Source organism: Schistocerca piceifrons, chromosome 11 (assembly GCF_021461385.2).
Source record: "Schistocerca piceifrons isolate TAMUIC-IGC-003096 chromosome 11, iqSchPice1.1, whole genome shotgun sequence".
Lineage (NCBI taxonomy): Eukaryota > Metazoa > Arthropoda > Insecta > Orthoptera > Acrididae > Schistocerca > Schistocerca piceifrons.
In genome coordinates, this window is record NC_060148.1 from 10,708,528 (window position 1) to 10,732,754 (window position 24,227).

A 24,227-nucleotide genomic window follows, 5' to 3' on the forward strand; every position below is an offset into this window, starting at 1 on the left:
CCCCATAATCAAAAGTCTAGGGGACAGGTCCAGGGAACGAGCAGACCAAGGTGTGAGACCCCCCCCCCCCTCCACTACGAACAATCCCACAATCCTGAAATGTCTGCGTCAGATGTTCGCGCACATTGTGACGAAAGTGTGCTGGTGCGCCATTGTGCGTTAACCACATTTTTATTCATTACTGCAGTGGCACAGCCTCCAGCAAGGTAAGCAATACACGACTGGGAAAACCCGGATAATGTGCACCACGTACGGCCGTATTAATCTATCACCTGCCCACACGTTGACTGAGAATCAGCGTTGATGCCCTCTTTCCTGAATTGCTAGAGGATTTACATCTGCCCGTACATGCTGGTTACGGAAATTCACAACACCATCTCTTGTGGGCCCTGCCCCATCAGTAAATAAAATCTTTAATGTGAACAGTGGATCTGTGGCACATTTCTGCAACAGCCATTGACAGAACTGCCATCTGCCACGAGAATCCTGTGGCCTTAGGGCCTGAATGCACTTTATAGACGATATGGGGTAGAGCAACTGTTCTTGGAGTACTCTTCAGATATGAGAGAGAGAGAGAGAGAGAGAGAGAGAGAGAGAGAGAGAGAGAGAGAGAGAGAGAGAGAGACGCCTTCAGTTGCTGCTAATCATCACACAATGGTCCTAGGGGTTTCTTCCAGCAAATGTAGCACTCTCTCCTCTACATCAGGCATGTGGATTGTGCAGGGCTTTCCACTGTGTCTTCTGTGGTGCACAGGTACCTGTGTCCCTCAGTCTGCCAAACAGCTCATCAGAGGGCACTCTGCACTGTGGATATTTTTCCGCATAATGGGCACGGGCCGCCACGCTACGTCCATTTGCTAAACTGTAGCAGAATATCGTATCTGCCATTTCACTTGACTGGTAGGCTCCCACTGCTACCAGGTGATGGAAGAGAGAAGACGTAAATGTTCTACACCATTTGTATGTATAAACATCACAATAACAGTAAACACATAAGTGAATCCGCATATGGAAGAATGTGAAGCACCACAATACGCACCCAGGGTTGGCAGTACAATAAGGCATACAAACGTGATGAAAGTAACGACTCTAACCACACAACTGACTGCAGACCACCTACTGGTAGCTAGAGTACTGTGAGTAAGAGACGATAATACCCTGCCGACACATTTGATGGAGTGTCAATACGAGGACTGTGCTAATATCCATAACCAAGCATTGCACAGCCATTCCTATAAACACATGTTTATCTCAGGAAGTATGCATTTCCGGACCCACGTTTACTGGACTTATTTTTCTTGTCTCGATGAATACCACCACCTCTCAAAGTACTTGACACTTGATTCTGAACACCCTGTACACTGAATATGGAGAAACTTCTCTGAAACACATACGGGTAATAAAATAAGAAAAGTTGTGTTTGCTCAAGACAGAACCACATTTTCAAAACTTTCATAAACAGGGAAAACTGAAGAACACAGATTGCTCTAAAATGTTTGAAAAAAGAACTTTATGACTGAGCTGGACAAGGAAGTACATCACCTGTCATTTCAACTCAAATGATCATAATGCCACACCTAAAGATACAATGGAAAAGGGCACTTTATATGTAAACTACATAAACAAGGCAGATACCAAATAAAACAAAGCACAGCCAAACCATGTACATATTTTAGCAACTGTAACGTCACTTGTCAGTTAATGTTTTGGCATATCCCATACCAAACTGCAGACTAATTTTGTTTCTAAATGTAACATTTCTGCAAGGGAAATCATTTTGATTGCAAATTTGTGTGGATTTTTTAAATTTAAAATATTGGAAGCAAGCGTTGAAAAAATGTTGGAACAATAAATTGTGAATTGCTGATTTTTTTGTCCCCTAAATATTAAAATTCTTTAGACCAAGTATCAGTGTCTTCAAACAAGAAAATCCATTTTTAATCTAAGACAGCAAATCAAACAAATATGATAAAATATGGGTAAAAGTGGCCTGACTAATTTATAAAAGAAAAGGAGTTCAAGAAGATGATGTTACTTATTTTAGCCAGAACCAGACGATCTAACAAAGAATGCTGTCAACATTATTGGGGCACTCCGAAATACGACGCACGAAATGTTCTTAAAAATGCACTTTCTCTAAAGGAATTTTGTATTTTTTTTTCCAAACAAGCAGGCAGTCGAAGGGATGACCAGGATGTGGGGCGTCTCCAACACAAAATTGTGCTAACGAGGCAAATGGGCTCTACCAAAGCTTGTAGTTTACTGCTAACAGTTTAAAATGGAGACTTACTACAATGTATAAACAAAAATTATATTCAGGTCCACAAATAAAATGTCTTGTTAAACAGATTGCTTTGGCCTGTGCTTGAAGACGTGAAGAAAAATGGATCATAATAATTGTTGTAGCTGCATTAAATGTATTATTGTTCATATTTCAGTAACGTAAGAAAAAATGGTAATTTCCAAGAATGATTGCCTATCGAAGCTCCAAACGATACATATCGAACGTACGATAGTAAATCGACTATGGAAGTGCCGCGCGTTATTAGTATGTTTCAAGTTGTCACTACAGCAACGACAAAATAAAAGCGTGGAGAAGCACTTGTAAATTCAAAGGAGACGACTTACCTTACTCGTCGTCGGTGTTACCGTCTTGTGATGTGTAAGGTACCGGGGCAATTCCTTTTTTCCGGTAGCCGGGGTAAACTCTGCCAATATCGCGCAGGAATATCGGCAGAGTGTCACGTGCGTCGACTGACAATTTGCAAACGCAAGTTGTGCAAGTACAGGTACCGGAAGAAGTACAGTTCGTCCCTCTGTCCTGGACGTACTTCTCTTTTTATGGTAGACTTGACAGACTTCCACAGCCGTTCTATATCCTGGGTGTGGACTCTGGCGTCATCCGAAGAGACTCCACAGAATGGTTCGAATTTGTAGTCGAACCCTTCAGCTTAAGAGTCTGGTACAACTTTTGTTCCAGGCAGTATGAAGTGTTTTATGAGACCCACTAAAGTCACCTTGTCTCGGGACAATACTCTCACAATGAAACACTTGCAGGACTCTATTTCTATCCAATATATGATCTACTTCACTTTTAGAAGGTCGTACACTCTGTTTTTTTTCGTCTAGCAATATGAGATTCGTCTACTTCTACTATTTTATTCAGTCCACCAATTGGCACACTGTCATTTGTCACTACCACGTAACACACTTCTCGGCAAAACCCGAAATAGTCACACATGGTATTTTCCGATAACCCAGTTTCTGGTGCTGTGGCTTGCAACGTGTAATCTCGAATCCAGCACGACACAAGAATTACGTTCGTCTGAATCGATGATTTGGAGGACTCGAACCACGTATTTTTAATGACGATGGTTCGCTTTCCGCAAAGCCCGCAATGACATTGCAACAGAATCTCAGTGTCCACACTCCTCTTACGAAGTTTTACAGACTTCGCAGCACCACAGTCAACAAAATCCCTCCTTTCCTCGTCCAGCAGAAGTCCATATTTGCGGCAAAAAATCGAACATATGTCTATGCTGGGTATGCATGGAATTAGAAGTTTCCTTGTCAGACAATCCGCAGAAGATAGGTGAGAAGCAGCAGACATTACACCCGCTATCAACAGAAACCGTGTGGGTTTCCCAATCAAATTACGGCGGGAATGTAATGTACACGAACTGAAGAAAAAATGGAAAACTGATGAAAATGACGATCACAAATAATTGATCATAACGCGCGCCACGAGACTTCCATAATCGATTTACTATGGTACGTTCGATATGTATCGTTTGGAGCCCTCCAACTTCGATAAGGCAATCAATCTTGGAAAGTATGTCCACAGTCTAACATAACAGTCGCGACACTTCGCCTAGATTTTGTTGCCTTCAGCGCCAGCAGCTCCCCAAGCGGCCGGTAGGTTGAACTGTGAGTTCGGCGCGATCGTGAAATCGAATAGTGACTGTTTATTTTGATTTACACAATGGTTTTTACCATCGGCAGCGTTTGAAGCGCAATAAATTGCAGCAGCAATAGGAAGAAGACACCACAGCTGTCTTTTTCAGGTTTCCTAAGGATCCTGAGAGGTATATACCATCATGTTACTAAAGTGTATCGTCAGGATTCACTTGCAAACTGTATGTGTATAAATGATGAATGTTTCGTTTTAGGAGCAAAAAATGGCTAGTTAATAGCAGACGAGAAGACCTTATGAAGAAAGACCCGGTTTACCTGTATAATAATATTAGGTTTTGTTCGCTACATTTCGAACAAAACCAGTTCATGAACGCAGACAATAACAAACTCGTGTGGAATGCAGTACTCACACTGTTTGACATTCCAAATAAGCCACCTCAACTGACGATGAAGAGGAAACTGCCACAAAGGTTAGACAGTCGATCTAAAGCTGTAAAACAGTCCTATGACACAGAAGCAGCCAGTTCAGCTCTCCATGTATTAGTGCCAGATTCGTGAGAATCATCAACACAGACGTGCTTTGACGATGAAGTGGTTAGATTAAGTGCAGCTGTTCGTGTCTTACAAAAGCGTGTGTAGTGTCAGAATGTGCAGATCGCTAGACTTCGAGCGAAACTATGGGACAAGGAAAGTGCCTACAGACAGATTGTTTGAAAATTATTCAAATATTTGGTTTTGCGTGAAATGTAATATAATCAGCTCATTATAATGTTTTCAGCATATTTCTCCCACTATTTGTTAGTTGCTTGTCCCACTTAGAATAATGTAAAGATGAAGATCGTATCCAGAATGAAGATCGTACTTGTGGCAACAGGCGACAATGACAAACACAGTAGGCCTACAGAACGATAAACGAGCTGTCCATCGCTTTTGCATGTAGAGGTACATGTCTCTGCTTCTTACATGTGATTCTGTGTGTTTATATTCTTTTGATATCGACGTGGTAAGCTGCAATTCTGTCCAATGTCACAAGTGTTTCTTCACGAATGTGTTGTAGCTTGCCACTATATTCATGGTTTTTGTCCATACTTGCGCTTATTTTACAACCATTTTTAGAAACATATATGCCTTCTGATACTACACAAACTCTTGGAGGCAAGAAACTAACTCGAATAATTCGGAAATAACGTAGGAAATGGATGCAAACAAACATTATGCTTACGCCGCATCTGACGCTCACCTTACCTGCCGCTTGGAGCGCTAATGTCGCTCCACCTGTCAAACGGCAACAATTTTGACAGCAGTGAGTGTCGCGACTGTTATATTAGACTGTGGTATGTCCTTCTGAAAAGCTACGGCATATATACGAATCTAAGCTGCACTTTTTTCCGGTTTCGGGTAAAAAAAAAATCGCCTACGGCTTAGCAGCGCTTACAAAGCAACATGAAGTTCTGAAAAATTGCGCTGGTATACACAACTAACTTTTGCCATCGAATGGAAGCAGCGCTAGACATGCATGCTATGCAAGCGGAATGATAAATACTTCTGCGCTAGTAAAAATATATTAAAAAGTTAGATGTCAAATTACATTTTTTCGAGTTTTGACCATTAAATTGCAATACATCCCCCAACTAAGGAAACTAAATACAGTGTCTTCCAATATAGCTGACTTTCAAATATCGTAGGAAGAAAAATAAATTTCTTTACGTAAATATCAACAATGAATACAGCTTTAGCATTGTTGCAAGGAGTTGCTAACCTGTGGCTCATTTTCATTTCATTCATGGTTTTGTCGAATTTTGTGAAGTGCTGGTGTTAATCAACAACAATGAAGTGCTTTCATTATAGTGCCAAATTCAAGAAGAGAATTACTTCTTTCGCGAAAAAAATGTTAATCGTGCTGCATGTTTGGTAAGGCGCCAGCAAAGGTCGGCAACGTGCCTACACTCAGTCGCAAAAGTATTCGGACAGCACGTAACGGCGCATAATTTTGCAGTTTACCGCATGAACAAATACAGAAATTGCACTTTGTAATGTATTTGGGACTCTGGGTACGATGTAGCAACGTGAAACACGCGTCAAAAACGAAGAATTGTTGTTGGACATGTGTGTGTTACGTAAAATTTCCAGAAAACGGCATGGGAAGATGCAACAAAAGTATTCGGGCAAAGGTGGACAACGTGAAAGAATAGTTCATTCCGAGACGCAAAGAGGGTGAAGCGACTGCAGTGTGGCCGACATTTCCGCGAGACGATAACGACGATTAGTAAACACGTATCGCGAGCCTGTGCAGGTCGACGATGGGACGGAGAGGGATGTGTTCTACGATCGAGCAAAGGCAACTTGTCGTTTATCATCACGCGAAGGGGAAAACCTACAGGGAAATTGCCGCAGTAGTGAACATGAAGAAAAGTACAGTTCACGACATTATTAAACGGTTCGAGAAAGAAGACCGATTGGAATTCCGTTGCAGTACAGGACGGCCACGGACATTTTCACAGAGAGATGAACGTGTGATTGTGCGAAAGGTACAACAGAATCCGAAAATATCTGCCACACGAATTGCAATTGAGATGGAGGGAGACCTCGGTATAAAAGTTCATCCCGAAACCGTGCGGACGATCGCAGTACCACGGTCGAGTGGCACGGCGAAAGCCATTCATAAATGCAGTGAACCAGAAGAAACGGATGCAGTTTGCGAGGGAATACGCCGAATACGATCAGGCTTGGTGGAATCGGGTGATATTTTGCGACGAATGTAAATTTACATTATGGCAAAGCGACGGAAAGTCAAACGTATGACGAAAGACCAATGATGAGCTGAATCCCAGGAACCTCAAACCAACAGTAAAGTTTGGAGGTGGGAGCATCACGGTGTGGGGATTTATGCCCAGCAATGGTGTGGGTGATTTAGTGTTCATTGATGATACAATCACCAAGGAAGCTTATTTGAATATACTGCGAGGATATTTGAAGCGGAGTGCACGACACCTAGGTATTGCAAATAACGTTCATTTTTATCAGGATAATGATCCCAAGCATACCGCGCATATTGTACAAATGTGGTTGCTCTTCAATTGCCCGAAAGTATTGCACCCCCCTCCCCAATCACCAGACCTTAACCCAATCGAACATCTGTGGGATAAATTGAACCGGACCCTCCGCGCGGACAACATCTATACAAAGGAGACCTTGAATGAGAAACTGCGCCAAGAATGGGCAAATATAGGCCCAGATTTCACGAAAAAACTCGTGGAAAGTATGCCTAGTAGGTTAGAGGAGGTATTGAAAATGAAAGGTGGACCCACAAGGTATTGAAGTTTTCGTCGTACAACTTATGAACATTTATTGGACAGTGTCCGAATACTTTTGTAGCAGCAGGGTGTGCAGGATGTTTCATTTTTGTTGTTAATTTTTCTGTTATTTATGTTTTGGAAACGAAATAATACAATAATTCTTTTGTAATTAATGTTGTTACGCATATATAATGCTAATAAATATGTTTGGGTTTCATAGTGTTTCTCGAGTATTCATTGTGAAACTTCCCACTGTCCAAATACTTTTGCGACTGAGTGTATGTTTTAAGAACACTGCTACTTCCCTACAAACATACCATGAAAAGCTGATTGGCAAACCTGTGATCACGATCTACGTCAACATGGTCGACACTTCGTCAATACATCTTCGACTGAGATTTTCCTAGCAATGACAAGAAATGGTTTCTGTGAATTACATACTCTCTTCACCATAAGAATAATAAGTATGTAAACATTACGCCATGTATTGTTCTGCGTTATTTGGTACCTCATTCAAATCCGGTCCCCTGACGAAGATCTAACAAATCGAACGCAACTAATGTAGCTGTATCTTCATTCATTCCGTCTAATTCGTATCTGATGTTAGAATGAACCAACAATTTTTCGATTCTGAAATGCGGCCTACAAATTTTTTCCTCCCTTAAATTTTGAGTCTCGTTTCAGCTGTGGCTGAGATTCAGGTACATATGGTATACGTGATATGGTGTTTTACTTTTCCATTGAGCCACTGAGCCAGCCAACTAAATGTTATCTAGTAGCTAGATTAGAGAGAAAAATGCTGCACTTGACAGGTATACCAATGCAATGTGTATACACTTACTGACAAACTGTAAATACTAATATACAAATGCGCTAGCCCACGTCTCACATCCTTGTCGAAAGAACTAAATTACACCAATACACTTAACAACCTTAGTTATGGCAAGGCAGGCTAAGAGCACAATTCCACTGTTACTTAATTTCTACATCAAGAACGTGAAAAAAAATCGATCTAAATAAAAGCACAATGAGGACACAGTTCAAAAAAAACTTACATGGTGAAGATCTTTTGATCCAAAATAATGCAACTTTGTAAGAACTGTTGAAAGTACTCAAGTACTTGGCGCAGAATTTGGACCACAAACAACAACACCGAATCAACAGTGAGAGGACAGGTGAACAGAAGAGAGGAAATTATTTACATCTACATAGACACTTCACGAGACACCATACGGTGCGGCGTGGGGTGCCCTCCACTGTTCCACTTGCAAATAGTGTGAGGGAGAAACGACTGTCTATTTACCTCCATATGAACCCTAATTTCTTGTATCTTATCTTCACGGTCCTTACTCACAATGTATGTTGGCGGTAGTAGGATCATTTGGCAGTCAGCTTCAAATGTCGGTTCCTTGCCCATTTCTGCACGCAAACTTGTGCTATTGTATTTCACAGTCATATCCATACCTAAGAAGCCACACAATAAATTCACACACAAACACACACCACCACCACCACCAACAACAACAACAACAACAGCAACAACAACAAGACATATACTAATACAACCAACTCATAAAATAAACTCCAGCCGTAACACAGCAAGACGATATATACAAACACAACCAACTCATAGACTAAACTCCACACCGTAATGACATCACACACCACAACACCCTTACGTCGCGGGTCAATGTAGACGGGTGGGATCACATGCCTCTGTTGACCCTGAAAAACTCTTAGATAAAATAAAACAGAAAATTTAACATGAAATAGTCATGAAAAACATTCAGTTACCAACTGGCTCTCCTACTACAAACTTTGTCCCAACAAAACATCAGTTCCCCATTTCAAGTTTCTGAAAATTTGGTTAACAAGCAAGAACTCTTGTAATTGGGGAGGGTATTTTTATCGATGCCTGGGCTGAAAGGGGGAATGGCATGACCACATGATACAGTGCAGAAAGTAAAGAGCTTTTATTTAGAAGATTAATGTTCAAGAATAATGCCAGGGGATAAAGACAATGTGAGAAACAGCAAAAAGACATATGAATAAAAGTGTTTTGCAATAATTTGGCTGAAATTTATTTTCTTTAAAAAGAAGTGTCCTGAATACAAAGTACGATTTTCAAAGTCTGCTTCTCTTCAACCGAAACAGTGTATACTCACAGGATCACCAGGGACACACACAGTATGTGGCTGCACTTACCACCAAAATATCAAATTGCTTTCACATTCCATTTCTATTAAAAATGTACCAAGATCTAATTATAACAACAACATGTGATATAAATAAGCGATCCTGTATGCTCCGTCTTTGCTATAAATGCCCCACCAGTTCTTTACTTTAGACACACATAGAAAAGAAGGCTATAATCCTGATGAGATGGTTCAGCATGGTTAGAAGGTATCAACTGGTAGAATGACTAAGTGCTAAAATCACCACTATGTCAGAATTCTGTTACACACTAAGAAAATTGAAAAACCTACTTCTCACTCTTCCTTCTCAGTAACAGTCTGATTATTTGAAAATGAAGAAGGAAACACATGATGAAGGATCAGTGCTAATGTTAATGGATTTCAGTGAAAATTTAAATTTTCTAGTTCAAGCTGAAGTATAGGGGTACCACTGGAACAATGATAGCTGCATTCTTTACACTACTGTTATATACTTCAAAATAGACAAACAGTAGCATGCAAAAAAGTATTTTCAGAGTTTCTGATAATCCAGAATATGATGCAGCTCTTGCGTATAGTTTCAGAAGACAGTACTGAATTTTCCAAATGTTGATTTCCTGAAATTCCCCTTACTTCTGCTAAATGTTTCACTGATGGATGTACTGCACAGTACAAAAATTGTAAGCATTTCAGAAATACATGCTACCATTAGCACAATTTCAATGAAAAGTGTCGCTGGTCCTTTTCTGCAACTAGCCTGTGATGATATCAGTGGCATTGTTAAAAGACTTGTCATAAAAAAGTTTGCAAACACTATATATAGATCAAACACTTACAGCATCGAAGATACTTAAATTCTGCCATGAGAGCCTGCAAGACATTTCAGTTCTCTTTGTTTCAACAGATAAAATCGTACAACATAGAAATTTTCTCTTTCCACACTTTGGAAGTGGAAAAACTGTCTCAAACATGATCTAAGCATCGCATTATACCACTGTCACCAACCAAGATTGGAGCAATAGGCTAAGCTGTGATACCGAGTTTAGTATCGTGCACGACTTCTCGGCACTTCTGCCACTAACGCCCGAATACTCAGTGCATCCCAACAGATATGTCGCATGAGTTTATGACTCTTCTTGGTATTTGGGGATTATTGAGAAAATGAATGATGGAGGAGGAGATCTTGCAGTAAGATTTAAGCATCCTCATTTGCCCTCCCCATCCTCCTATTGGCCTGATAATTTTGTTTGTAATGTCCCATTCCATCATATTCTATGTGATATCACCATAGCAATATGCCATACTTAATTCTCAAAGCAAAGAATCTTCAAGGTCGGTAGTAGTAAAGGGGTTCACATACAAAATTTTTAGATGTGAATCTTTATGTCTTGTCTCATGTGTACTTCTAGGTGAGTACAGACTGCAACATCAGACTTTAGTGTAGTGTGGGTATAGTACTTTGAGGAACTGTTCAAATATTGTAAGCAAAACTCTAGGTATCACTGTGTTAAGTTAATTCAGTTAAGACACACGAGTTACCATTGTAAAAAAGTTAGTGATTGTATGTTATGTGATGTATGAGTAGTCCTACATTTTATAGTTTGCAGGTTTCTTTTCTTCTGTAATTTTTGTTGCATTTGTATATTTTTATGCTCACTTATATTTCTTGGGTAATTAACAGTATTTCTCTACAGGATGTAGTGAAAATTTTAATAGATGAATGGAAACTTTCCCCAAACTGACTTTTTTTGTGAGTATGATTCATTTCTCAGAGCTGAAATTTTGCAATGAAACTTTACTGTTTGTAGATTACTGTCTATTTCTATTATTTTTTATTTTTTTCTTAATGGTTTTCAGAAGAGGGCAAGCACCCATTTTTTAATTTAAAAAAAAAATTATCTACCAAATTTTATATTTCCAAGTACTTCATGATTTTATAAACTGGAATATTCCATCTAAAGTAGGACACACAATATTTAAAAGTTTAAAATTTTGTACTTCTTATATACTTTTTGAAAAGTTTGGACTTTTTACTGTATGACAACAATTGCTTGTGGCCCATTATTGCTTTCCCACCATAATTTGTAGCCATTTTTATAATGCCATATGTTTTCATATGATGAGAGGGAATTACAGAAGTGTCCGATTCCACCCATCTCCTTTGACTCACAACGTCATCAATATGGCGGAAACGGCTATTCTAAGTGTCTCCAATATTGTGCCTATGATGTCACTACATACACACAGCAACAAACACAAAAACTACATATAAATAAGACAATAACATCTCCCTCCAAAAATATAATCAAACTAACGGTACAACTACGAGAAACTGGGGGTTTAAGGGGAGGATAAGCTAATACAACAGTAAAAAAACCACACACACCACGATCCCAAGACGCAAAAAGAAATAAAAAAAAAAAAATACAACATTCCGCTACACCAACAAAAGTCTGCAGGAAGCGGTCATTTCCCTTGATCTGATGAGAGTGTGAATTATTGGAGATTTTGGACCTTCATTTCAACTAATTGGCAGGTAAGAACTAGCATATCAATATTTATATTACTGTTACATACCCTAATGAATTGCATAAAGAGTATAAAACTGAAGCAAGTAAATTATAGGTTAGGGAAAATAACATAATACAACAACGTGAACTATCGTGTAACGTGAGTCACTTTCATGTAGGCCTAATTGAATTTTTATACCAAGAGAGCGATTAGAGATAACTTTATTTTGTTCAGTAATTTACTTCTTTGAATGTGTAACATATCACTATTAACAATTTCCCAATTTCAACCAATATTGTAAAAACAGAAAATTAAATGTGTACCATGAGTCACAGTTTTATTATTTTAAGGTTAGAAGAAGAAGATACCCTTTGTAGCAGCACAAAGACAGAGCAGGAGGAGGGAAAAGTTTAAGAGTGAAGGAAAATGTGAAGAATTTGAGAAGCAGCATCTGAAAGAAGCTAGAAAAAGCCAGCAGAAGCAGAAACTAAAGTTTCTACTATTGAATCAACATAGGCAACAACTGTTCTTACAAGAAAGAAGAGCTAAAAGTGGGGAGAGAGTTACTAAATATAAGCCACATAAGGTGCAAGATCAGTAACCCAGTTTGTCACCATATAAGTCACATAGTGCTCTGGATAAAGCCAGGTCTTGAGTGCTGCAATTGCTTACATTAGCAACGTACTGTCAACTATAACTGACAATATGAAGGTAGTTTCAATCTGGTCAGATGGACCTATCTCGCAAATTAAAAACAAATATGTTACTGCTGCTTTACATCAATTTTAATCATTTCATAATGTGGAAATCTATTGGAACTTATTTGCTACATCTCACGGTAAAGGAGCTGTGGATGGAATTGGTGCAGTTGCAGAACAGCTAGTGTGGACTGCAGTAAAAAAGTGAAAATTCATAGTAAGTTATGCATCAAATTTTGCTCGGGTAGCTACAGGTTTTTCATATGTCTGTTGATGAAATTCAAGGAATCAATGTGAAACTTAATCTGACTCAAATATTTTCTTCAGCACCAAACATAAAAAGCATACACTGCTTTCACTACAAGAAAGGAGTACTACAAACATATCTGCTGTCTCCAAAAACTTTTGTTGCTGCAGATCATCATGCTGAAGAAACTATAGAAAGTATGAATATTGGAGACTGGTACAAATTAGAATATGACAGTAAATTCAATGCTGGAGAACTATGTGCAGTTTTGGACATTCTTACCTAATCAGTACAATGGAGTGTCCTGGTCACTATAAGAAATGGCCTGTAAAAGTGATGAAATTATATAGAAAACTAATCCACTTGACATTGTCAATGCAAGACAATATTTTCAGTTCTCTGTCTTTTAACGGAATTTACAGTTCATTTCCCCAGATGTCATGCTCTTATAATTTTTCACAGTGTTTGCGAAGTGAAAGTTTGATGTTAAGTTTATTTCATTTGGCACATAATGTCATATTTTCATTTCTCTGCTTGCTGGAAAACAGTTTTTCCAACGAGAAGTAACAAGTAACATAAGTCATACCTTTTTCAATATGTTACAATATTTCACATGGTATCAATATGTTTTGAAAATATGCATTTTCTATGATAAAAACCAGATCCATACTCCTAATTGTTTGAGGACACTTCTGATCTAAAATGCACATTGGAAATAAGATGTCCCAAATTTTTAACATGAGTCACAACATAAATTACATTCATGTTCTTTAATTTTAACGCTCTTCCCTGCAAACACTTCAAGATCTTTGCCTGAATCACACAATTTGTAATGATAATTTACAAAAGAAAATATGGGTTTATAGATTGATAAAATGTAACATGAGTCACCATGGAATCTCCCAACGACATATCAGAAAGAATGTCCAAGTAAAAAAATTTTCAACCTATTTTCTTCCTTTTAAAAACTGCAGCCAATTTTCTTCACATTTTGCTTCGAAGCAATGCACTGCATCAAACTTTCTGCAGTTATTACCAACAAAATGTATATAAAGCAATAAAAATTTGGGAAAGTTCATAAAATTATGTACAACAGCAGGACACAATATCTCAGTTTGCAGCTAGATAGTGGGTGCCATGGTCTGGATGACTTGAAAGGAAACGACTCAACTATGTCCGAAGACTAGTTGTGATGAATATATCATTGGCAGCTGTTTGTAAGTTTATATTTTTCAGCACTATTATATAATGTCTTCCTGTGTTTACATTTTTTCAAAAGTGTAATACAACAAAGCTTCATAGGCCTACTTTTGGTTATATGACTACAATCATACTTCTTGTTTACACTGTAAGCTCCTTGAACTAGGTACATATGGTTTCCTTTTAAAATCATTTACCAAGCAAGGTGGTTAAGCTAAAGTGAATGCACTGGACTCACATTTGGGAGCAGCGGGGTTCATTCCTCGTACGGTCACCCTGACTTGGATTGTCCATTGTTTTTCCTAGTTAGTAAAGTGAATTCCAGGCTGATTCCATTGATAATGTCATGGCTGACTTCCTGCCCATCCTACTGTAAGTCTAACCTACTATGTACAAGTTTTATATATGTATTATTATTTCAGTAATGAATCTGACATATCCTATACTTTTGGACGAAATTGTCTAAGGACGAATAAGTAAATGAGAATCTGCACAGCAACAAAAGGCTGTGAAAAGATAGTGCAATGATAGTAAAGGAAGTGACAGAAAAACATATCTCTGGCGGGAGGGGGGGGGGGGGGGAGAGGAAGTACATAGTGCAGTCAAATCAATATTACATTCACTGCCCATTTCATGTCTCATTGTCTGTTGCACTGTTTAGTAGCCACACTTTGCAACATATGGCAATATCTAATGTAGCCACAGTTGGTGACAGGTGGAGATATCTAACGTCGGTCAGAAGTAATCTCACTTACACCAATTCATCTGTTCCAAGAAATGAGCCATGTTATATTTTATGTATTCAATACAATGTAAATGTTTTTATAAGGCATGAACCTGAGGGTTCAACTAACATCGGTGCAATTTTAAGTAACATTTAAAAGATTTATAAATTGAAATATGAATAAGACCTAGTGAAATACGCAAAACGGGTGCTGTACTAGGTAATTAACATGAAATATTCTTGAATGTAATCAATAACTATCTTATTTCCTATGGGAGAAGTATATCATCAAAAAGAATAGTATGGTGTGTAAACAATCAGAGCCCCACTGTGTGCATGTGATTTGTTAAAAAAAATGGGTTACTGTAAAACTTTTACATTATCTTCTAATTACTACAGATTTCTGTTGAATTTTCAAATCAGATGTACTTCTAAAATCACGCAGACAAAAAATTGGAGTCCTTAATTTACTTACAATAATAAAGGTCCCTAGCGTCCTAATAGCCTATATATCCACAGCACCTGTTTGCTTCATCTGGAATAACAAATAAATGCCAATGGTGTAGCACCAGAGCGGTGTAACATTTCTGCAATCATAGATGAAGTCATTTGCCTTGAAAATTAAAGTGAAGCTACATCTGTTGCGCCACTGCTGAACTGAGTAGGCCAATTTATGTTCTCTAACCACAGCAGAAAACCAGCACTCCCAGCTACCTAGTATCCTATTCCAGAAATCATATTGACAATACATGCCATGATGTAGAACGTGTCAATTGAACAAAAAAAATTCAAAGAGAATTATACACGTCTGCGCAGAATGGAACCACTTACTAAAAGTTTTTCAAATTATACTAAAAATGACGTTGAAAATAGTCCATCTCACGGAATCTGTCTCATAACCATTCTCACACGTACTGTTCTGTACTCTATAATGATTTGTGGGCTGGGAGCTAAACAGCATGAATGATCGCACTCACCGCACGCTAAGGAAACAGCCAGCAACATGGAATTTGAAGACACAGTGTTGACTTCATGATATCTTCTCGCATAATCAATCTCGTGTAAGCGTGTACATAACCTTCGGAGAAACTAATGCCTTGCTCATGTTTCGTTCAACACACTTTTTATTAGCACTTTACACAGGAGCACTTATCACAAAGTGGTTAGTTCTGTGGGAGAGGTCATCATATGCAATAAAAGTTCGCAGGCACAGATGCAACCGCGTCGGGTCCGTTCCCCGTTTCTGTGGTTTTATTTTCTTCTTTCTTTCAGCTTCCCACTGAAGTCTTTATCAGTTACCGGGACACACACGTCAAACAGCGACGGACGCCTAACAAAGCTTACGACTGAAGAAATGTATGATTTGTCACCCAAAATCGCTTCAACAGACCGTAGGAACCATAATGTGGTTAAGAGGATGAGAACCAAATCAATACAAAAATAAAAAAAATTCACAGCTGTTGCCAGCCGAAATGAACGCCATATTGATTTATAAGTTTGTATGCTGCTACGTTGGCAACGATACTGATGAAAACAGTTGCCGAACGAATCAATATTCAAATCGCGCGAGTATTGACAATTTAAATTATGCACAAAGCAATAAGACTTAAGTGCCTCAACAGAAATATCCGATAAGCATCGTTCACTATGAGTGACGTAGTCACTTCTCGGCATCAGTAAAGTCATTCATGCTGCAAATCACCACTGCTGGGAAAACTTAGTTACTATGCGCTAAGGTAATCGTAAACAAGTTATGTACACTGCTTGCTGCGTTTTCCGGAATGTAAAAATTTGCTGGAACACTTGCTAATGAATAAATTGTTCAATTTGTGTATGTTTTTGGCTCCCCTTGCGATCTGTATATTTCGCCTGTTTGGTTTGGTTCAGTCAATCCCAGCAGTCTTTTTCTTTTCTGTTACCCCCTTCTCCGAATTTGTTGCCGTTTACAGTGCTGTTTTGCACATAAGACAAATTTTTACACGCGTTACGAAACATATTTAAGATTTTTTAAAATTTCAGTTACAAATTATTCTAAAACATTTATTGGTCAGGTAGATCTGAAAGCCAGATTTTTCATCCTCTCATCAGATTTTTCATCGGTAACACTTATCGTACAAATGGAGTGTGAGATAATACAATCTCGTCGGTCGACTAACTCTGCTAAAAGAATACGGTTTGCGTTTATGAATTAAAGTGAAATAGCCTCACACACGAGGCTCACTCATGTACTTTGCTATTTAATTTTGCAAGTAACAAATTTCTTGTAACTCTTCAGGCTTTCCCGGCGAGATGTTGACATGTGGAATAATCGGGTCTACTCCCGAATGTTTGTGTCGCTCTGGCACAATATTTCGACCACGTAACTCATTGCCTTCTTCAGGTGCTACTTGAGACTGTCGTATTGGAGGATCTCGTCCAATATTTATGCCCAGAGGGCGTTGGGCGCTCTGTTTGCCGTATGCGCCCGCCTGGCGCTGCTTGTAAGGTGTTCTCTTTTCCCAGGTGCTCCCTCGGACGTCCGTGCCCGACTTGGTCGCCATTTGTGGCAGCTCTCCGAGGCCTGTCCCGCGTTGGGCGCTCCGTTCGGGGTCCGCGCCCGCCTGGCGCTGTTCCTGAGGTGTTTGCACCTCCCTGGTACTCCGACGGACGTCCACGCCCGGCTCGCCCATCATCTGCAGTCGTGGCGGCTGTCAGAGGCCCGTCCTGCGTCGGGAGTTGCGTTCGCGCTCCGCGCCCGCCTGGGGCTCCTCATGCAGTGTTACTACTTCTTGAGGAGTTTCTTGGTTCCTTTCGTTGGGCCCTTGGTAAGCTCCAGAGCCAGACTCCACGCCGAGCTGAGCTGGTAACCGCTGTCTCGGTTTATTAGGTTGTCTGTGACCATGATCTCGATGGCCTCCTTTATGACACTGTCCCAAAATCTTGGCATCTGTGTCACAATTTTGGTGTTGTCATGCAACATCTTGAGATGTCGGATCCAATATCTCGAGCGAGGAGAAGGTGGCACTCAAGCAGCTACGGGAGGATGACAGCGTTGTAGTTCTGCCAGCTGATAAGGGTAACTCCACAGTCATCTTAAAGAAGTTGGAGTATGATAGGAAGGTGCAACGACTTCTGGAAGACACTGCTTACAAACCACTAGATGGCGACCCCACTGCAAGGTGGACAGGAAGACCCGGAAGTTGCTGAAGGAGACAGGTCTACCTGAACAGGTCATCAAGGAGCTTCATCCCAGAGCACCTGTACCACCCAGACTCTATGGACTCCCCAAGGTCCACAAGGAAGGGGTCCCTCTTCGACCTATTGTCAGTAACATCGGTGCAGCGACATACCTCACTACACAATACCTGAGGAGGATACTGGCACCATACGTGGGCAAATGTGGACACCACATTCGGAACTCCTACAGCGGCTGAGCCAGCTACACACCGTGGACTGTTACACCATGGCCAGTTTCAATGAGGTGTCGCTCTTCACACGAGTGCCACTCGCCAATTCACTCAATATCATTGGAGAGAAGTTTGATGGTATCCTGCTCGAGCAGTACAAGCATGTACTGTCCTCAACATATTTTCTTTACAGGGGTCAATTTTATCAGCAAACGAAAGGAGTGGCAATGGGCAGCCCTTTATCCCCAGTGGTAGCCATCCTTTTCATGGAAAGGTACAAAGGGGAGGCACTTGCATCAGCCACTTACCAACCCAAGTGCTTTCTTAGGTATGTCGATAACACATTTGTCATTTGGCCCAATGGCAGGGAGAAGCTAGATGACTTTCTGGAACATCTAAATTCGCGCCACCCAAGTATAAAATTTACTATGGAGCTAGAGAAGGATGGACAGCTCCTATTCTTGGGTGTCCTGGTCAAGAGGAAGGCAGATGGCACTCTGGAGCACAGTGTGTATCGTAAGCCCACCCACACTGACTTATACCTTCAAGCCAGTAGCTACCACCACCTGGCACAGAAGAATGGAGTCTTGAAATATTAGTTCACAGGGCTCGGGCTCTGTCAGATACGGAAAGCCTGGCCACAGAGATAGACCATCTACAGCTGGTGTTCAGCAGAAATGGATACTCCTCCACAGACATCCAAAGGTTCAAATGGCTCTGAGCACTATGGGACTTAACTTCTGAGGTCATCAGTGCTACCAGCCAAGCACAGGATACAGAAGAGGAGCCAGAGGAGGTGACGAAGGTGGCATACCTGCCATATGCTGGACCTATTTCTGCCAAGATCAGCAGAATTTTTTCAAAATATGATATAAAGAGAATCTTCTGTCCACTCTCCAAAATTGGGACAATGCTAGGGAGTGTGAAGGACGATCTGGGGCTACATAAACCAGGCATTTACAACATCCTGTGCCAGTGTGGAAAGCCATACATTGGCCAGACAACCAGGACAGTGGACGTCAGGTGCAAAGAACACCAGAGGCACACCAGACTCGGACAGGCAACCAAATCTGCCATAGCGGAGCACTGTATGGATCTTGGTCACTCAATGGTCTACAACAACACCACAATTGGGACACAGACGCCAAGATTTTGGGACAGTGTCATAAAGGAGGCCATCGAGATGAAGGTCACAGACAACCTAATAAACTGAGACAGCGGTTACCAGCCCAGCTCGGCATGGAGTCTGGCTCTGGCTGGGTCCAACGAAAGGAACCAAGAAACTCCTGAAGAAGCAGTAGTAACACTGCAGGAGCAGCACCAGGCAGGCACACCAGGGAGCACCAGGGAATTGCCAACATCTAAGGAGCAGAGCCAGGTGGGCGCCCAACGTGAGACGGGCTCAGACAGCTGCCACAACTGTAGATGGTGGATGAGGCGGGCGCGGACGTACGTCGGAGCACCAGGGAAGTGCCAACACCTCAGGAGCAGCGCCAAGCTGGCGCGGAACCACGAACAGAACGCCAAACGCGGGTCCGGCCCCAGACAGCTGCCACGACTACAGATGGTGGACGAGCCAGGCGCGGACATCCGTCGGAGCACCAGGGAAGTACCAAAACCTCAGGAGCAGCACCAAGCGGGCTCGGACCGCGGACGGAACGACGGGCCTCAGAGAGCTGCCACAGATGGCGACCAAGTCGGGCGCGGACGTCCGAGGGAGCACCTGGGAAAAGAGAACACCTTACAAGCAGCGCCTGGCGAGCGCGGATGGCAACCAGAGCGTCCAGCGGCTTCTGGGCATAAATACTGGACAAGATCCTCCAGTACGGCAGTCTCAGGTAGCACCTGAAGTAGGTGTAACAACGACTCTGTACTATTGTACATATAAGTAATTCTTTTCATCTGATTTTACGATAAACTTGTGTAATTGATGTTCTGATTTCATTTCTTTTTTGTTTCATGCCATTATGTTAAGAAAACTGTAAATAAGTTTCAATGTGAATATTAATGTTTATGTCAAATGTCAAGTAATATTGTAATAGAACTGAAATGTAACAAATGCTGAAACTGTTGTAAGATGTTTAAAATTGTAACTGTGCATCTGGTCCATATGTAGGCAATGTGTTAGGATATGTAGAATGCAAAAATTCGGGTAAATACCCAGTCTGTCAGGGAGCGGTAAAAGGTGGATGGTGGGAGAGCACAGGGAAATGCGAGCGGGCACTGCACGGCACAACAGGCACAGTAGTAGTTTGAGATCGGCACTGGTTTGGGCACCACCTTCTGGAAGACATAGATTCATTGAGCCTCGAGTATACCGTTCCAATGCCCACACAGCTCGGCAAAATTCCATAGGCACTAAATGGAAAAGTATTGCGACGCTAACAAGAATTAAAGTGCCGATAAATCAAGAACCGTAGCTGTGGTGGTATGTGTGTCTGTGCCTCGCCATCTTGCCGCCCGCCAACCGCTGAATCGATACCAACAGGTTGTAACTTTTAGTACTGTATTCGTATGGATCAGAGAGTGAACTGTGTTTGTTTGGTGCAATAATAACCTAAATTTTACCAGAACGTTTCCATCATTTAATTATCCTCACAACTAACCTAGACAGCGTCCTTTACAAACATTGTGCAATCCCACTGGCCCGAAATGAAAAATAAAAATTGTGTTAATAATAATTATTTGCAGAACTAGCTATATTAGAAGGGTGTTTAAAGAAATGTTTTGTTAACGAACCAGTAAATGAATAGCGAAAGTCTAATGAAGTCTAAAGATAACTTTAGTATTGATATAGTAATGAAGTTTATTATTTCGAGACAGATTTAAAGGCATTTAAATGACATCGAAATAAGTATCCAAGGAATAGAAAAGCAACTGGAATCACTCAATAGAGGAAAGTCCACTGGACCTGACGGGATACCAATTCGATTCTACACAGAGTACGCGAAAGAACTTGCCCCCCTTCTAACAGCCGTGTACCGCAAGTCTCTAGAGGAACGGAGGGTTCCAAATGATTGGAAAAGAGCACAGATAGTCCCAGTCTTCAAGAAGGGTCGTCGAGCAGATGCGCAAAACTATAGACCTATATCTCTGACGTCAATCTGTTGTAGAATTTTAGAACATGTTTTTTGCTCGAGTATCATGTCGTTATTGGAAACCCAGAATCTACTATGTAGGAATCAACATGGATTCCGGAAACAGCGATCGTGTGAGACCCAACTCGCTTTATTTGTTCATGAGACCCAGAAAATATTAGATACAGGCTCCCAGGTAGATGCTATTTATCTTGACTTCCGGAAGGCGTTCAATACAGTTCCGCACTGTCGCCTGATAAACAAAGTAAGAGCCTACGGAATATCAGACCAGCTATGTGGGTGGATTGAAGAGTTTTTAGCAAACAGAACACAGCATGTTGTTATCAATGGAGAGACGTCTACAGACGTTAAAGTAACCTCTGGCGTGCCACAGGGGAGTGTCATGGGACCATTGCTTTTCACAATATATATAAATGACCTAGTAGATAATGTCGGAAGTTCCATGCGGCTTTTCGCGGATGATGCTGTAGTATACAGAGAAGTTGCAGCATTAGAAAATTGTAGCGAAATGCAGGAAGATCTGCAGCGGATAGGCACTTGGTGCAGGGAGTGGCAACTGACCCTTAACATAGACAAATGTAATGTATTGCGAATACATAGAAAGAAGGATCCTTTATTGTATGATTATATGATAGTGGAACAAACACTGGTAGCAGTTACTTCTGTAAAATATCTGGGAGTATGCGTGCAGAACGATTTGAAGTGGAATGATCATATAAAATTAATTGTTGGTAAGGCGGGTACCAGGTTGAGATTCATTGGGAGAGTGCTTAGAAAATGTAGTCCATCAACAAAGGAGGTGGCTTACAAAACACTCGTTCGACCTATACTTGAGTATTGCTCATCAGCGTGGGATCCGTACCAGATCGGTCTGACGGAGGAGATAGAGAAGATCCAAAGAAGAGTGGCGCGTTTCGTCTCAGGGTTATTTGGTAAGCGTGATAGTGTTACGGAGATGTTTAATAAACTCAAGTGGCAGACTCTGCAAGAGAGGCGCTCTGCATCGCGGTGTAGCTTGCTCGCCAGGTTTCGAGAGGGTGCGTTTCTGGATGAGGTATCGAATATATTGCTTCCCCCTACTTATACCTCCCGAGGAGATCACGAATGTAAAATTAGAGAGATTAGAGCGCGCACGGAGACTTTCAGACAGTCGTTCTTCCCGCGAACCATACGCGACTGGAACAGGAAAGGGAGGTAATGACAGTGGCACATAAAGTGCCCTCCGCCACACACCGTTGGGTGGCTTGCGGAGTATAAATGTAGATGTAGATGTAGATGTAGAAATAAGATGAAAAGAGTAGTAACTTATATACTGGAAATCTTGAATGAATAATAAATTCAGTAATCATTTTTTTAAATATAACGATCATAACAATTTCAGGGTCCCCGCCCCCCCTCATTCATTTGAATTCTGAAGTGTTCTAAATTGCTTTGACCAGCAAAAGTTAAAGTCAATATAAAAGTCAAAATTTATCAGTGTTTTATCTTTATCAAAATTGACATTTTGTGTGTGGCATGAAAGTACAATTTCTAAGGTAACCTCTGCCTGATTTTAATCAGATTAATAGACAGTATAAAGTTTTGTAGTAAACATTATAGTGTGGTGTTATGTATTCATGATTTTCCATATCAGTACAGAACGTGAGACTATCAGTTCAATAGATTTCCTGGTTCTAAAATTCTACTATATTCTGCAGTCTTACAACTTCTTGTTTTGTATGAATGTATACCAACTTGTACAGGGAAGAAACTCAGTTAATGCCTAATTAGGCTGGCGACCATATTATTGTCACACTGGTAGCATCTTCTGGTTTGCTTTTGGTCCATCCTGACGTGTGATTGCATTTCGAACTTACTTGATGGACCATTGCTATTACAGAGTGGATGTAAGTCTGATTTGCCACCATTCAGGTACACGTGGTTGATATCTGTGCGAAAATCCTTTCTCATAAGGTGAATGCCACTCACTTACAATAGCACAGGCTTTAACGAGTACTGTGTCAGGGATTACAAAGGCAATGAGTTACATGGCCGAAATATTGTGCCAGAGCGACACAAACATCCAGCAGTAGACCCGATTATTCCACATGTCAACAAATTTCTTGTTCTGCAAATAGTTACCTCCACTCACATCAATAGCCACCACGGAAGTGCTAAACTTGTGTCGAACGTTCTCAATGAATTGTTTTCTCTCTCAAGTGTAAAGGGGTCACAGATGACAAATGAGCAAAGGAAGCTAACCAGTCTGAAGCTGAGAAATCTGCACAACATAAATACATACAGAACATTAATAATGGGGCCCTAGATTAATTGCGTATCGACGAAATCTGGGAGTGACACACTACTGTGTGTCTGTTATACTAGCTTCAGAATTATAGATCTTAACATTTTCGTGTCGTTTTCCCATTACCTTTGATCGCTCGTATCAAAACTTGTGTATGTCGTGATTTTTGTGCATTTTCCAAACCTTAACGAGTACAGCGCAAAATTTGTATTGTGATGATGCAGCAGCAATTGCGTCAATTTATCCAAGCATTAAGACAACTCAGGTCAGCTCTGCTGGAGCTGCTAGGCTGACTAAAGCTCTCTGAAGCTGATTGGTTGGAAGACATGATGTCGCTTTTCAAAGTCAGGCCCACGAGAAATAATGGGCCTCGCAGTGAACTTGTGACGTCACACTAGTCGGCTTGTCTGCCACACTTCGCGAATGATCGGCTCCGTGTGGGGCCAATGGGAAATCAATATGTAACTGAGATGGTACCCGCTAGAGGTCTTAGCTTCGTTGTGCGCTGTGGAGAACTTGTTTGCATTTAAACATGCAATCAGTAATTATTAAAGTTGCATGAAATAGTTTTTCGCTCCCCACCGCAGATTGCTGCTGGCACTTGTAAAATCTGCACTGTCACGTCCTGTGATGTATGCGCCACAGCCTGTCTTTCTCGTGGGCCTCGTCAAAGTGGTTAGTTGTGATGTCACAC

The 24,227-nt window shown here is 40.9% G+C and overlaps 1 protein-coding gene across 1 annotated transcript in view; it reads right to left on the reverse strand.

Annotated features, from left to right (window-relative positions):
- LOC124720210 overlaps positions 1-16,229 on the reverse strand; it is a 278,016-nt gene extending 261,787 nt beyond the window's left edge. The window contains exon 1 of the mRNA XM_047245533.1: positions 15,743-16,229. The gene's annotated coding sequence lies outside the window, so the exon portion shown is untranslated. The remainder of the gene's footprint in view (positions 1-15,742) is intronic.
- Between the last annotated feature and the right edge of the window lie 7,998 nt (positions 16,230-24,227).